This window comes from Tursiops truncatus, chromosome 13, assembly GCF_011762595.2.
Source record: "Tursiops truncatus isolate mTurTru1 chromosome 13, mTurTru1.mat.Y, whole genome shotgun sequence".
Lineage (NCBI taxonomy): Eukaryota > Metazoa > Chordata > Mammalia > Artiodactyla > Delphinidae > Tursiops > Tursiops truncatus.
This window is the reverse complement of record NC_047046.1, coordinates 1,645,142-1,660,186: the sequence shown is the minus strand read 5'-3', so window position 1 is coordinate 1,660,186 and position 15,045 is coordinate 1,645,142.

The following is a 15,045-nucleotide window of genomic DNA, read 5'->3' as shown; positions in this document are numbered from 1 at the left end:
GGTTGCTATCAAGTCCCACTGGGCCTACTGAAGAAGGATGAGTGGGTAGGAAATATAAGGTGTCTTGTTACCTGAGTCTTCATGATTTGAGGCCCTCTACTTATGGGATTGTGTTAGAAGGTAAACTTTGTCATCACACAGAACTATTAATAAACTGGTGACTTAAAACTCTAGTTCCTAACTCAATCATCACTTCCTCTGAACACCTGGGGGCTTCTGCCTAGACCCTCTGCCACTGAGGCCTCGATTCCAGAAGCAGTGCCACTGTCTCTGCCCTTGCCGGGATTAGGAACGCTGTCTCTCTGTGACTACTTCTGCCTCAAAGCCTGGGGCTAGAGCAGCCAAGAGGCAGAGTCCCTCAGACCCTTTCGTCTGGTTGTGGGAGATACAAAAGGGGGTGCTTGGAAAGAGACGGGCCTGACGCAGACCCAGAGCAAACCTGGGCTTCTGTTCGCACGGCAGCAGGGCCGAGGTGGGCGATGGCCTTGGGGTGATCATTTACCCTAATGATCACACACTCTATTAAAAAGGATTATGTACTTTTCAAATCATTGCTAATAACCAACTTATTCCCATTTTTTCCATAACTGCAACGAACATTTTTGTATATATGGTTTGAACTTTTTTTCCTTAGAAATGGGCAGGGGATTATCTGGTCGCAGTTTATGAAAATCATTGTGTTTTAAAAGGCGTTGTCTGATTTGCAGCAACATGGATGGACCTAGAGATGATTGTACTAAGTGAAATAAGTCAGACAGAGAAAGACAAATACCATATGATATCACTTATATGTGGAATCTAAAATACGACACAAATGAACTTCTCTACGACAGAAACAGACTCACAGACATAGGGAACAGACTTGTGGTTGCCAAGGGGGAGGGGAGGGATGGATTGGGAGTTTGGGATTAGCAGATGCAAACTATTATATATAGAATGGATCAACAACAAGGTCCTACTGTATAGCACTGGGAACTCTATTCAGTATCCTTTGATAAACCATCATGGAAAAGAATCTGAAAAAGAATGTGTGTGTGTGTGTGTGTGTGTGTGTGTGTGTGTGTATAACTGAGTCCCTTTGCTGTACAGCAGAAATTAACACAACATTGTAAACCAGCTCTACTTCAAGAAAAGCATTTTTAAGAGGCATTGTCAGCCGCCTCTTCTGGGGCCTGATTTATTTTTTTAATATCTGACATCATTTTCATAATTTCCTTTTGCTCGTTTTGAAATATTACGGTTACAGTTTTAATCTTTTTTGAGGAGGCCTCTTTCTGGCATCATTTCCTTGTCTGCAGGTGCGTTATTTTATTTGCTTATTTTCTCTCTTTCTCTTTCAGATACCGTCTTGTATGAGGTTCCACCATCATCCCTTTCTCTTGCTTATCTTTGGGAGCTTAGCGTCCTGCACTTTCAGAAGGGAGGGGTGGATTAGAGCCGATTTTCTGGGGGATTCGTGATGTTTAAGAAATAGCTCCCTACTTGGAAATTTCCTGGTTCTTACCCTTTCCTGCTTTTATTTGGACTCTGGTTTTCCTTTTGCTTCTTGTCCCAGCCCTGCCTACTTGGGAATCCACTCCTAGAAGCTTCTGCTCAGCGTGGGACTGTGCCCGCTCAGGCTGCTGTAACAACATACTTTTCCTTCCTCACAGTTCTGAAGGGTTCTGCAGGGTTCAGCTTCTAGTGAGAACTCTTCCTGGTGTGCAGACGGCCCTTTGTCCTCACAGAGCCTTTTCTCTGAGTGCTCTCCGGAGGGAGAGAGATCTCCCTCTTCCTCTTCTTATAAGGCCACCAATTCTATCCCATTACAGCCCCACCCTCATGACCTAACTTAACCTCAGTTACCTCCCTGTAGGCTCCTCCTCCACATACAGCCACCCTGGGAGTTAGGGCTTCAACACGTGGAGTTTGAGGGCCACGAACGTCCAGCTCATACAGCTTGTTAGTTTCACGTATTCATAAGCTAAAGATGCTCCAGTCCCTGCTGGTCCTTGAAGCACCACCTTCTGGTGTGTGGGATGCCTCTCAGTTGCTGTTCTCAAACCGGCCACTTTCTGCCTCTCAGTGACCAGCTTGTTGACTACTTTGGGATTCTGCTTTCAGACCCTGCAGCGGCCCTGTTGTCTTTTCTTTCCCTTTTCCCATCAAAGGTGCTGGTACTAAATGGACCATCCAGGAGCCAGTGATTTGTCCCCAGCCTGGTTTTTTGTTTTTCTTGAGATGCCGTAATACTTTTTGTTTTGCTACCCTAGGTTCTCTGTCAGTTTTCATAGGCAGAGGCAGAGTAAAAATCTGCCACCATGGCCAACATCATAATCCAAAGCCCCACCTGGGAAATATTTCTGCCCAAAAGTTTAACCTGAAAAATCGATCGATCAAGCTCTTAAACGTAACCACCGATTTATAAAAATATGGGATCAGAGGAATATGTCAAATCACACTGTTCAGATCAAGTCTGCAAAATCCAGAATATGAAAAAAAACTGAACAGAACAAACTCCTTCTAGGAAAAAAAAAACAAACCAAGGGAGAAATGATAGCTTAACAGACACTTAAGATCAACATGAATTGGAAGCAATCTGTGGCCCTCGTTTGGATATGGATTTTGACAAAGTCTAAAAAATTATGTGTTTGGTAGACAATCCAAGAAATCCGAGCATTGATTATATATTTGATGACCCTAGAAGGAGTTACGGTTAATTTGGTTTTGCTCTGATAAGTTTTTTGAAAGTCTGCTTTGGCATATGGTTGAAAATTTCTGTAATGAAAATCTAACTGATAAACGTTCTGCCTCAATCTTTCACCTGATAGCTTTAGCAGTCATTGACCAGTTCTAGATCCATCGGTTCACTAGGGATGGAAGAAAGGCCATTTCCTCGTTCTGTCACTCCTCCTAGATTTGTTGGCTGGCCTCTTTATCAGGAATAACTTCTCTTCGTCAACTCTTTGGTTGCCCTGAAGTATGGTCCATGTGGGACAGACAGAATAAATACTTAAGTCCTGTCCTCCATAAATTGTCTGAGTAATTATTTGATGCTGACCAATGAGGTTCTGTTTTTTCTTTGTCGTATCATTAGGGACACATATATTTTAATATATTTGGTATGCTTCGATATACTGTAGTCCTTACGTTCTTTTTTGATGGTCAACTTGTACTATCTTTATCCCTTGGCGACCCCATCCAGTTAGTTCCTGTGTAATTTTGATACGACCCTTCTCTCTTTTAATAACATTTTTGCTTGAGGTGGGACAAGATATCCTAGGTCCTTCCATACATTTCCTGTTGCAGACCTCAGATTTCTCCAGGAAGTCCTAGAGAGACGCTCGTTAGAGCCCAGAATCTGAGCGCTAGGACCGTTTGTTGTTACTAGTTTGTCATTGCTTCTAGCCTTTCAATTGACAAAGACAGGAAACAAGTCTTTTCTGAAAGGGAAAAATAGTTCATACTGTTATTTTCAAGTAAACATTAAGACTGCACTTTTTACTTCTTTGATTTTATAGTTACATCTTTTTATGCTGAAATCTTGGTTTTTAGCACTGTTAATGCTTTATCCTACTGCATCTCATAGATCTAGAATAACAATGCCAATTTCACCACTTATGAGAATAACACTGAATGTAGTTTACAATCTCCTTCTGTGTATGTGTTTTCTTTCCCACTAACAGCATGTGGTCAAAATACAGTGTTTTAAAATCACTTGAAATAATTCTTCTCTTTTTGCTCATACCATCAACTTGGTACAGAGTTAGCTTTGCTTATTTCTGTTTTGGCCACAATCATTGTTAAAAAGTTATTCATTTTACAAACTTTTTCATAAAAATTTAGATTTTTTCTTTCTCTTGAGATTTGGAAAGATCTGGGGACCCCTCTCCTATTCCCACGTGGATGGGATGGGTTCTCTTGGTGGTCAGTACTCCCGCTGCTGACAGATTTTTGTGTATTTGCTTACACCCAGCCCAGGCATGGGTTTGTAGGCATTTGAATTTGTGAATTCTGTTATAAGTGGTACTTCATGGTTTTAAATCATCATTGCCTGTGACTGAGACAGAAAACGTATCTGCTTTAGCAGTATTTCCATTTGAGAGTGTGTATGAGTGTGTGTGTGTGTGTGTGTGTGTGTGTGTGTGTGTGTGTGTGTGTGTAGAGAGGACTCAGTACATTTTATACAGTTTTTATGTAACATAGAAATCAGTAGATCTTCAGGTTTTAAAAGTTTTTGTTATTTTCATTCTATAGAAATTGAGTGGAGTTTGAAATAGTGGGACTCTCAACTTTATTTTAGGACCTTTATCTTTATTTTAACGAGAAGCCAGCACAGAGGGAATGGTGTCTGTATAGGTTAAGTGTGGGGGACCTGGCCTGGCCTCGACATCCAAATCCGGAGTCGGATTTTTATGTCAGACGATTGAGAATTGTCGCAGGAGGATGAAGACGACAGGCTTGGAACGGCGCTTCTGGTAGCAGCAATATCACTGCGATGTTGAGAAAGATGCAGATTTTGCTGGTTAGTGATCATTTGAAGATTAAATCACCAAATATTTGGCAATATTAAATCCTTACAATACTCTCGTTTAATAAAGCTCTTTGATTTATGTCCTTGTAGTCTAATAGGTATTAAAAGTAGTCGCCTGAGATGAATGTTTAAAACAAGGATCAACATTTTCAAGTGAAGAGTGAAAAATGATTACGGCTTTATTTTGAAAAATGAAACTAAAAATTATGACAAGTTTTCTATCTAACGCCATTGAGTTTGTAACTGAAGTTATATACTAGTTCTCCAGAAATGAACTGTGTTCACTGGGGAGGAATACAATTTGTATGGTAGTTAGGGTCTGTGCTTCAAGTCACACTTAATTTTCACAGCATAATCATAATTTTTTTTGTAAAAATATCTGATTAGGCCTTGATTAGTCTTGCAGGATTTGAATCCTTCCCTTTTGGGGCACCGATCACCCCTGTTGATTTCTCTTCTGCAATTGTAGCTGGTCAAATTCTGCCAGATAACTTATGTTTTGGTAACCTTGCATGAAATTTGGGCAGTTCTTCAACATGCCTTTTATCCAGTTTAACAAACCTTGCATCTGTTGCAGGACTTAAAATTGAAGGAGATTTTTACTACTACTGATTTTTAAAACAAAATAAATTTATTTATTTATTTAGTTTTGGCTGCGTTGGATCTTTGTTGCGGTGCACGGGTGTCTCATTGCGGTGGCTTCTCTTGCTGCACAGCACGGGCTCTAGGTGCGCGGGCTTCAGTAGTTGTGGCACGTGGGCTCAGTAGTTGTGGCTCGCGGGTTCCAGAGCGCAGGCTCAGTAGTTGTGGCACACGGGCTTAGTTGCTCCGCGGCATGTGGGATCTTCCCGGACCAGGGCTTGAACCCATGTCCCGTGCATTGGCAGGCGGATTCTTAACCACTGTGTCACCGGGGAAGCCCTGCTGCTGAATTTTTACTGTAATTCCATTAGTCGGAGAGGGCTGGAGTCACTAAGATGGGAGGTGTTTGCCTCCTGGCTTGGGCCATGACAGATGCAGGCACTAAGCAGGGAAGGATGTTCAGGAGTCATTTTAAAAATGGTCATTTGTGGGACTTCCCCGGTGGCGCAGTGGTTAAGAATCTGCCCCCCCCCCCCAATGCAGGGGACGTGGGTTCGATCCCTGGTCGGGGAACAAAGATCCCACATGCCGCGGGGCAACTAAGCCCTCACACCGCAACTACTGAGCTCTCACGCCTCAACTAGAGAGAAGAGACCCGATGCAGCCAAAGTAATTAATTAATTAATTTTTTTAAAAAAGGTCATTTGTGAAAAATGTTGTGTTTTGGCGTTTGACCCCTTTCACAACCTCTTATTAGGAATATGGGGTGATGAGGCCCTCCTGTACATTGTTTGACTCTCAGAGTGATCCTGTCACCAGACAAGGCCTCACAGCTAGGACACGGTGGTCATTCTGGGCCTTTTGTCACATGCTAGGCCTGGCACTGTGACAGGCACTCTGAAAAGATGACATTTTTAGAGCTATCAACAATGTGAACATGCATGCCTTTGAAAAGTCTTAAATGTGGATTTTATTTCAAAGAACTCTCTTCTTTTGCTTCTTAACATTAAAACAACTCTCACATACATACTGTCAGTGTTTTCTTTCACCAAAACTCAAGCAAATCCAAAAAAGTCCAGAAAGGGCCTGAGTGTGCAATGCATTGGAAAATAACAAAACAACTGATCCTGCAAATTTGTACAACTAGGTAGAATCTCTATAGCCTCTAAAAGATTAAGACGGTGATAAATTGGTTTTGATTTGAGTTAAAAATATCTCAGTTTCTTCATGGAAGGCATAGCTTTTTGATATATATTAGTGGTAACACTAATAATATATATTTTGTTTGTATCTATTTTTATATGATGTAAATAAAATATATATTATTAGTGTTAAATATATATAAAAACATATATATATATATATATAATAAAGACAACTAATATTTATGACATGTATGAACCAGACACAATGAGTACCTTCCTGACATGTCATTTAATCCTTTTAACAATCCTAATAGATCCATACTATTGCTTTCCTCATTTTAGAAGAGAAAGAATGGATGTTTGGAAGATAGACATTAAGACCTTGTCCAAGCTTCACGGTAATGGAGTCAGGATTTTGACTCAGGCAGTCTGCTTGGCTTTTAAAACAATTTTACTGGAAATATAGTGGATTTTCAATGTTGTGTTAGCTTCAGGTGTACAGCAAAGTAATATATATATCTATATATACTGCTTTAGGTTCTTTTCCATTATAGGTTATTACAAGATATTGAGTATAGTTCTCTGTTCTATGCAGTAGGTCCTTGTTGTTTATTTATTTTATATATAGTAGCTTGTATCTGCTCATCCCAAACTCCTAATTTATCCCTCCCCACCCTTTCCCCTTTGGTAACCATGTTTGTTTTCTATGTTTGTAAGTCTATTTCTGTTTTGTAAATAAGTTCATTTGTATCATTTTTTTTAGATTTCGCATATAAGTGATATCATATGATATTTGTCTTTCTCTGTCTGACTTACTTCACTTAGTATGATCATCTCTAGGTCCATCCATGTTGCTGCAAATGGCTTTATTTCATTCTTTTTTATGGCTGAGTAGTATTCTGTTGTATATATGTACCACATCTTCTTTATCCATTCATCCGTGATGGACACTTAGGTTGCTTCCATGTCGTGGCTATTGTAAATAGTGCTGCAGTGAACATTGGGGTGCATGTATCTTTTTGAATTAGAGTTTTCTCTGGATATATGCCCAGGGGTGGGATTGCTGGGTCAAATGGTAGTTCTATTTTTAGTTTTTTAATGAACCTCCATACTGTTCTCCATAGTGGCTGTATCAGTTTACATTCCCACCAGCAGTGCAGGAGGGCTCCCTTTTCTCCACACCCTCTCCAGCATTTATTGTTTGTAGATTTTTTGATGATGGCCATTCTGCCCGGTGTGAGGTGATACCTCACTGTAGTGTTGATTTGCATTTCTCTAATAATTAGCGATGTTGAGCATGTTTTCATGTGTTTGTTGGCCATCTGTATGTCTTCTTTGGAGAAATGCCTATTTAGATCTTCTGTTCATTTTTTGATTGGATTTTTTTTGATATTAAGTTGTATGAGCTGTTTGTATGTTTTGGAAATTAATCCCTCGTTGGCCGCATCATTTGCAAATATTTTCTCCCGTTCCGTAGGTTGTCTTTTCGGTTTGCTGATGATTTTCTTTGCTATGCAACGTCTGCTTGATCTTAAGTCACAACACACAATGAGCATTCTCCACTTTGCCACCATTCATTGACAGTTTATATTATTTACTGATTCCAGAGGGATTTACCGTGCGTCATTTGTGCAGAGGTGATTTGGGGAAGTGGAAAAAAGAAAGTGCTTTTGAGCTAAGGAGACATGGGTTCAGACCACGTGAAATCTACGGGCCCCAATTCTTTCCTCCGTAGGACTGATTTCTTTCTTCCATTTTCACAGATCATCTGGGTTGTGATAGTTACTGTAAGGGTAGGAGCGGCCAGGCTGACAAAGAGAAATGCTGCAATTCATCATGTCCTCACACTGTATGAGTTTCCCTGAACATTTCATAATGCAATTTAGTTCCCACAATGACCAGAATCGACATATTTTATTCATCATCCATTTAAAGTTTTATTTTTACGGAAGATAACAAAAGTATTGTGTGTCTCGGTTTCCAGGGAAAACTGTGAGAAATTACTTTCTTTTTAAAAGTCTGCTGATGTAAGAAGAGAACAGTGAATTTTTCTTGTGATTCTCAAATCACACAGAGCTGGAATGCATCTCAGCAGCTAACTCATTTTGTATTGTACAATTTAAAACTTTTTCTTAAGAAAGATATCCAGACGTACAGAAAATAGAATCATATAATGAACCCTATCTAGCATGATCTAGTGTCAACAATTAACGAATGCATTTATAAACCACTAAGTTTCACAGTAGACATTATTTCATGACCATATAATTATCTCAATAATGTTTCCCAAGCCTCGAAACTGAATGTCAGGCATACTGGTCCTGAGGATTTCTTTTTAAGAGAGTAAAAAAGTATAGGGTAAGACCCAAATACAACTGAATTTGGAATGTGTTATTTCTACCTAAGAATATAGTAAGGTGTCTCAATAAGAAAAGAAAATTCTCTTTTTAAAAGAAGATATCCATATTTCTGATTTGTAAATTTTCTTTCTAAAGATGGGCTAAATGTTTTCCTTCTATAGTGTAAAATCTTCTTTGGTTTTTCCTTTTGAGAAATAAATGGTAGTTTTGATTTGTTGAAAATTTTCTTTGAAATGAAAATAACCAGTTTTTGATTACACAATAGTAGATGTTAATTATATAAAAATGCAGACTATCTCTCTCTATATATATGTATATTAATATAAAAGCCATCTGAAATCACATGTTCTGAGACAAGCACCTTTTTTGGCCTCGTGGTTCATGTCACCATTCATGTTCTTTTCCTCTTGCACTTTAAAAAAGGACAGTCATTCTCTTTTTCTTCCGTCCTCCTCCCACCCAGTAATCAATGGTGACAAACTGGTAGGATATCGTTCCACATACCATACTGTGTGTGTATACAGATTTAATGAGGTTTTAATGATTTGAACAGGGCATGCATAATACATTCATTTGGTCCAAAAATGAAGACACACTGAAAGGCACCCTGGTGAAAACCCCCCTCCTGGCCGTTCCTGTCTCACCTCAGCGGGTAGCGGCTTTTATTAGTGTCTTTATGTATCCTCCCATAATTTGTTTATGCATAAACAAACACATAATATAGACTCTTATTTTTCTACCATTGAAAAACCCACAAAAGTCACCTTACTTACACAATATGCATTTGACTTTTTTCTGCCTACCAATAGACCTTGGAGATCGTTCCACATTGGAGATCATTTCACATTGTATAAGAGATCTCTCTCTGTCTCTTTTTGGTTTGGGCTGCACCACGCGGCATGTGAGATCTTAGTTCCCCACCAGGGATCGAACTTGTGCCCCCTGCAGTGGAGGGTCAGAGTCTTAACCACTGGACCGCCAGGGAAGTCCCAAGATCCCTCTGTAAATAGTTGCATCGCATTGCAGCTGTACGGCTGCATCAGAATTTCTGTAACGAGTCTTCCGTTGAGGGTATCTGGGTTGTTTATGATATTTTACTATGCCAAACACTGCAGTAAGTATATCCTTGTGCATTTGTTATTTTGTGTGTGTGCATATATATCTGCAGGATAAGTTCCTAGGGGTGGAATCATGGTCACCGATTAACTTTGATAGCTATTACTTACCTGCCTTCCCTAGTGGTTATTTCAGGGTACCATTCCCCTGGCAAAATTGAGTTCTTATTTTCCCGTAGCTTCAATTACAGTGTGTGTTATTCAACTTTTGTAATTTCGCCATTATGATCAGTGAAAAATAGTGACTCAGCGTGGTTTTAATTTGCAATTCTCCTACACCGGGGAGAATAAACCACTTTTTACTGACGGTGGGAATCATACAGCAGGTAGCCTTTTCAGACTGGTGGGTAGCTCATTGCTTTTTGGCACTGAATAATATTCCATTGTCTGGATGGACCACAGTTTATCCAGCCACCTCCTGAAGGATATCTTATTTAAAATTTTTTAAAATTTTGAATATTTTGGCTGTGCCTCACAGCTTGTGGGATCTTAGTTCCCTGACCGGGGATTGAACCAAGACCCTCAGCAGTGAGAGCTCGGAGTCTTAACCACTGGACTGCCAGAGAAGTCCCCTGAAGGACATCTTGGTTGCTTCCAATTTGGGGCAGGTATGAATAAAGCTACTGTAAACATTTGTTTGGACATCAGTTTTTCATCTTCATTGGGTAAATACCAAGAAGTGTGATGGGTGGATTTTATGATAAAAGGATGATTAGTTTATAAGAAACTGTCAGATTGTCTTCCACAGTGGCTGCGTTCCCCCCAGCAATGAATGAGAGAATTCCCGTTGCATTGGTTTATCCTCTGGAACCATAGTCACCTGAGGGTATTTAAGGGTCTTTTTCTATCACTTTCTGTGCTAATATAACAATTCTTATGAAAGCAGTTTTGGTAGATTACACTTTCTTTGAAAAATAAATATTTCATTTAGGTCTTCTAGTGTATTTCCATAGGTGTAAACAAATTGTTCCCTCCAGTTTTCTTCAGTTTTCTTTCTCTGCAATTAATTCTCCTTTATCATTTATTTTACATTTGAATATTCTATTGTTTTTCTTAGATTAGTTAAAAAACATAAGTTCTTGGATTTTTAAGATAGCATTCACATTTGTATGTTTCTTAATTAACATTTTATTTCCTCTTTATTAATTCCTTCTTTCCCTGGAATTTTTGATCTTTTTCTAATTTCTTTAACTTTAATTTAGATATTGAAAAAATTAATTATTAACAAATTATGTTAGACAGAATATTTTTGTCTAATGCTTTTGTTGGTTTCCATTGCTTGTTTCAGAGTTGTCATTTTCTGTATAATGTGAAAATTTATTTTGTATTAATTCTAAATATTTATGAGCTACTTTTATACAGTTCCCAAATGGTGGTGTTTTAATTTTTCCAGCTTTATTGAGATATATATATATATATATATATATATATATATATATATATATAAAAAATATTGTGTAAGTTCAAGGTTTACAATGTGATGATTTGATACTTGTATATATTGCAAAATTATGGCCACAACAGAGTTAATTAACATCTCCACCACCTCACATAATTATCATTAAAAAATTTTATTTTATTGAAGTATAGTTGATTTACAGTTGTGTTAATTTCTGCTGTACAGCAAAGTGATTCTGTTTTTATATATATATATATATATGTATATATATATATATATATACATATATATATATTCTTTTTAAAATATTCTTTTCCATGATGGCTTTTCACAGGATATTAATATAGTTCCCTGTGCTATACAGTAAGACCTTGTTGTTTTATCCATTTTATATATAATAGTTTGCATCTGCTAACCCCAAACTCCCACTCCATGGCTCTCCCACCCTGCCTCCCCCTTGACAAGCACTAGTCTGTTCTCTATGTGTGTGAGTCTGTTTCTGTTTGTAGATAGGTTCATTTGTGCCATATTTTAGATTCCACATATAAGTGACATCACATGTATTTGTCTTTCTCTTTCTGACTTACCTCAGTATGATCATCTCTAGGTCCTTCTTTGTTGCTGTGAATGGCATATATTTCCTTCTTTTTTATGGCCAAGTAGTATTCCATCATATATATATACATTTTTTGTTGTTGTAGGTTTTGTTATGGTGAGGACATTTAAGATCTACTCTCTTGTAGCAAACTTCAAGTACAGTTAAGTCCCCTACATACGAACGAGTTCCATCCTGAGAGCGCGTTCGTAAGCCCATTTTGTTCTTAAGTCCAACAAAGTTAGCCTAGGTACCCACCTAACACAATCGGCTATATAGTACTGCACTGTAATAGGTTTATAATACTTTTCATGCAACTAATACATAAAAAGAAACAACACAAAAAATAAGGAAAACATTTTAAATCTTACGGTACAATCCCTTGAAAAGTACAATAGTGCCGCACAACAGCTGGCACACAGGGGCTAGCATCGAGTGAACAGGCAGGAAGAGTTACTGACTGGAGGAGGGAGGGGGGTGGGAGATGGTAGAGCTGAAGGACCGTCAGCAATAGCAGACGGAGGGCGAGCTGCAATTGCACTCACGCCTGACGCTGATGGCTCAGGTGCTGGTTCCTTGCTGGATTCAAGTCTATCCACCCTCTTGAAAAAACGGTCCAGTGATGTCTGGGTAGTAGCTCCTTTTTTCTCGTCGTAGATGACACGGCAGCACTGGATTGCATTCTGAACGGTAGCTGCAACTTTCGTGTACCGTTCTACGTTCGGGTCCTGTGTCTCAAAATGTAACAGTGCCTCCTCAGATAAAGAAAATCCCCTGCCACTTCCTGCATCGTGAATCTCTTCGGTTCTTCAGTTACTTCTTCCTCCTGTCCCTCTTCATCCTTTCTCTGGGCCCCCAATTCCATCGGGTCTTCATGAGTAAGCTCCTCATGTTGCACAGCAACAGTACTGTACAGTAAAGTACACAAAAGCACCACCAATTGTAGCGGATGCCCGCACGTGACAGTGTACGCCAGACGTGAACTAGCTTACGTGATTGGATATGCGCACGCACGTTCACATCTTTGAAAGTTCGCAACTTGAAGGTTCGTATGTAGGAGACTTACTGTACACAGTACACTGTTGTTGACTATAGTCACCACGCTGTACATTAGATCCCAGAACCTATTCTTCTTATAACTGGAAATTTGTACCCTTGGACCGACATCTCCCCATTTCTCCCACCTCCTGCCCCTGCAACCATCTCTCTGTTTCTGTGAGTTTCACAGTATATTTTTCTACTTGTGAAGATGTTATTTCATAATAAGACACATTTTAAAATTGATCTTCTACTTTTATTTTAACTTTATTTTAAAATTTGCATCCCATTAGACAAATGGAATGTTTTTCTCCATTTTAAGTTTTAGGTGGTTATTGCTAACATGAAGAAAAAAAGTGTTTAAACTTTAGTTATCTTTAATCCAATGGCTCTAACACACTCCTTTATCTTACAGGTCTTTTGCTTTTCTTCCGAGTATTCAATCACATTTAGCAGAAAGAGGCTGTTATGATGTTTCTAATATTTATATTGATTATTGTATTTTCTCACAGTTTTCAATATTCTGGAACCCCTAATCAATTTGAATAATAATGACAATTATTCGTATCAATGTCTTGTTCCTTATTTTAATGGAAAAAGCATTCATATTTACTACTGTAAATGATCTTTACTCTTGGTCTTTGGCAAAGAATTTTTAACGTATTTAAATTTTATTTATATAGATTTTATTAGAAACGATTACCAAACTCTAACGATTGCCTTTTCATCATCTACTTATAATAATTTGTTTTATCCTCCTTTGATGTAACTTTTTAATGTCGATAGATTTCTTTTTTTATTTTATTGAAGTATAGTTGATTTACAATGTGTTAATTTCTGCTGTACGATGAAGTGATTCAGTTATACATACACATATATATATATATATATATACACACACACACACACACATTCTTTTTTAAATATTCTTTTCCATTATGGTTTATCACAGGATAGTGAATATAGTTCCCTGTGTTCTACAGTAGGACCTTGTTGTTTATCCATCCTGTACATAATGGTTTGCATCTACTAATCCCAAACTCTCAATCCATCCTTCCCCTCCCCCGCCCCTTGGCAACCACAGGTCTGTTCTCTATGTCTGTGATAGATTTGTTAATATCGATCATTCTTGAATTTCTGGAATACATTGGTTGTAGGATTTATGTGGTGCACTTCTGCATCGTCTTTGTTAATTTTTGTGTCTTTATGAGGGGGATGGATCAGTTGTTTTCTGGTTTTATATTACCATGATCAGGTTTTGGTGCCAGGATTTGGGAACAGACTGCCTGGGTTTGGGCCCCATTGTCCCCACTCACTGGCTGTGTGTCCACGGAATACTTATTCTTTCCCTTTTCGTGGCCTCATCTGTAAAGTGAGAATACAGGTAATACTTCTCTGGATTGCCATGAGGATTAAATGAGTTACTACACGTAAAACGCTTAGAAGAGGGTTGGCATACACTGTGCTCTTAAATGTCAGGAAAAAGTTGTTCTGTCTTCTATTTAAAAAAATGTATTGAGGTATAGTTGATTTATAATGTGTTAATTTCTGCTGTACAGCGAAGTGACTCAGTTATACACAAACATTCTTTTTCATATTCTTTTCCGTTACGGTTTATCACAGGATGTTGAATATTGTTCCCTGTGTGCGCTGTCTTCTTAAAATGAAATGAGAATTCTTTATTATTTTCTGTAGTCTGGAATTATATAAGGAGTTTGTCTACTGACTTCAACCTTGTACCTAAGGCCCTAAATGTCAAGCAGTCTTGAAATGGTAAGGGTGCCTGATGTCGGAAGATCTGAACTGAAAGTGTTTTTAGAGAACATAGGTCATCAGTGTGGTCTTTGTGGTATCTGACCTTTTTGATGCAGATAGAAAAATCCCTCAAATACTGAAGTTTAGGAGGGGGGCACAATAAGTCCGTGTGCCCCTCACGGAAAAGGCCAGAAAGAAGGAACGGGAGGTGTTATCTCCTCGGTGCACAGCAGCACTGTCTCTGAAACGCTCAGATTCTCTGCTAAAACGTTTGACACTCTCTGTCTCATCTCTTAAGAGCCCATGGTCAAGTTGGACCTCTGTCTTATAGGTCATTAAATAGCAATATATTCCAGGAGGATGGGAGTTTCTCTTTCTGCTTTATTTAAATAGAGTTATTCTCCAACTTGGGAGCAGATTTATGTTTCTAAAGCGAAGACTCACACTCACCCAACTTTAAATATCAGGTGTGTGTCATAGGGGAGTGAGAAGTAGTGAGAGTTAAGTTCCTAGGTTAGTCCGGGAATGTCTTACCAGGTGGTA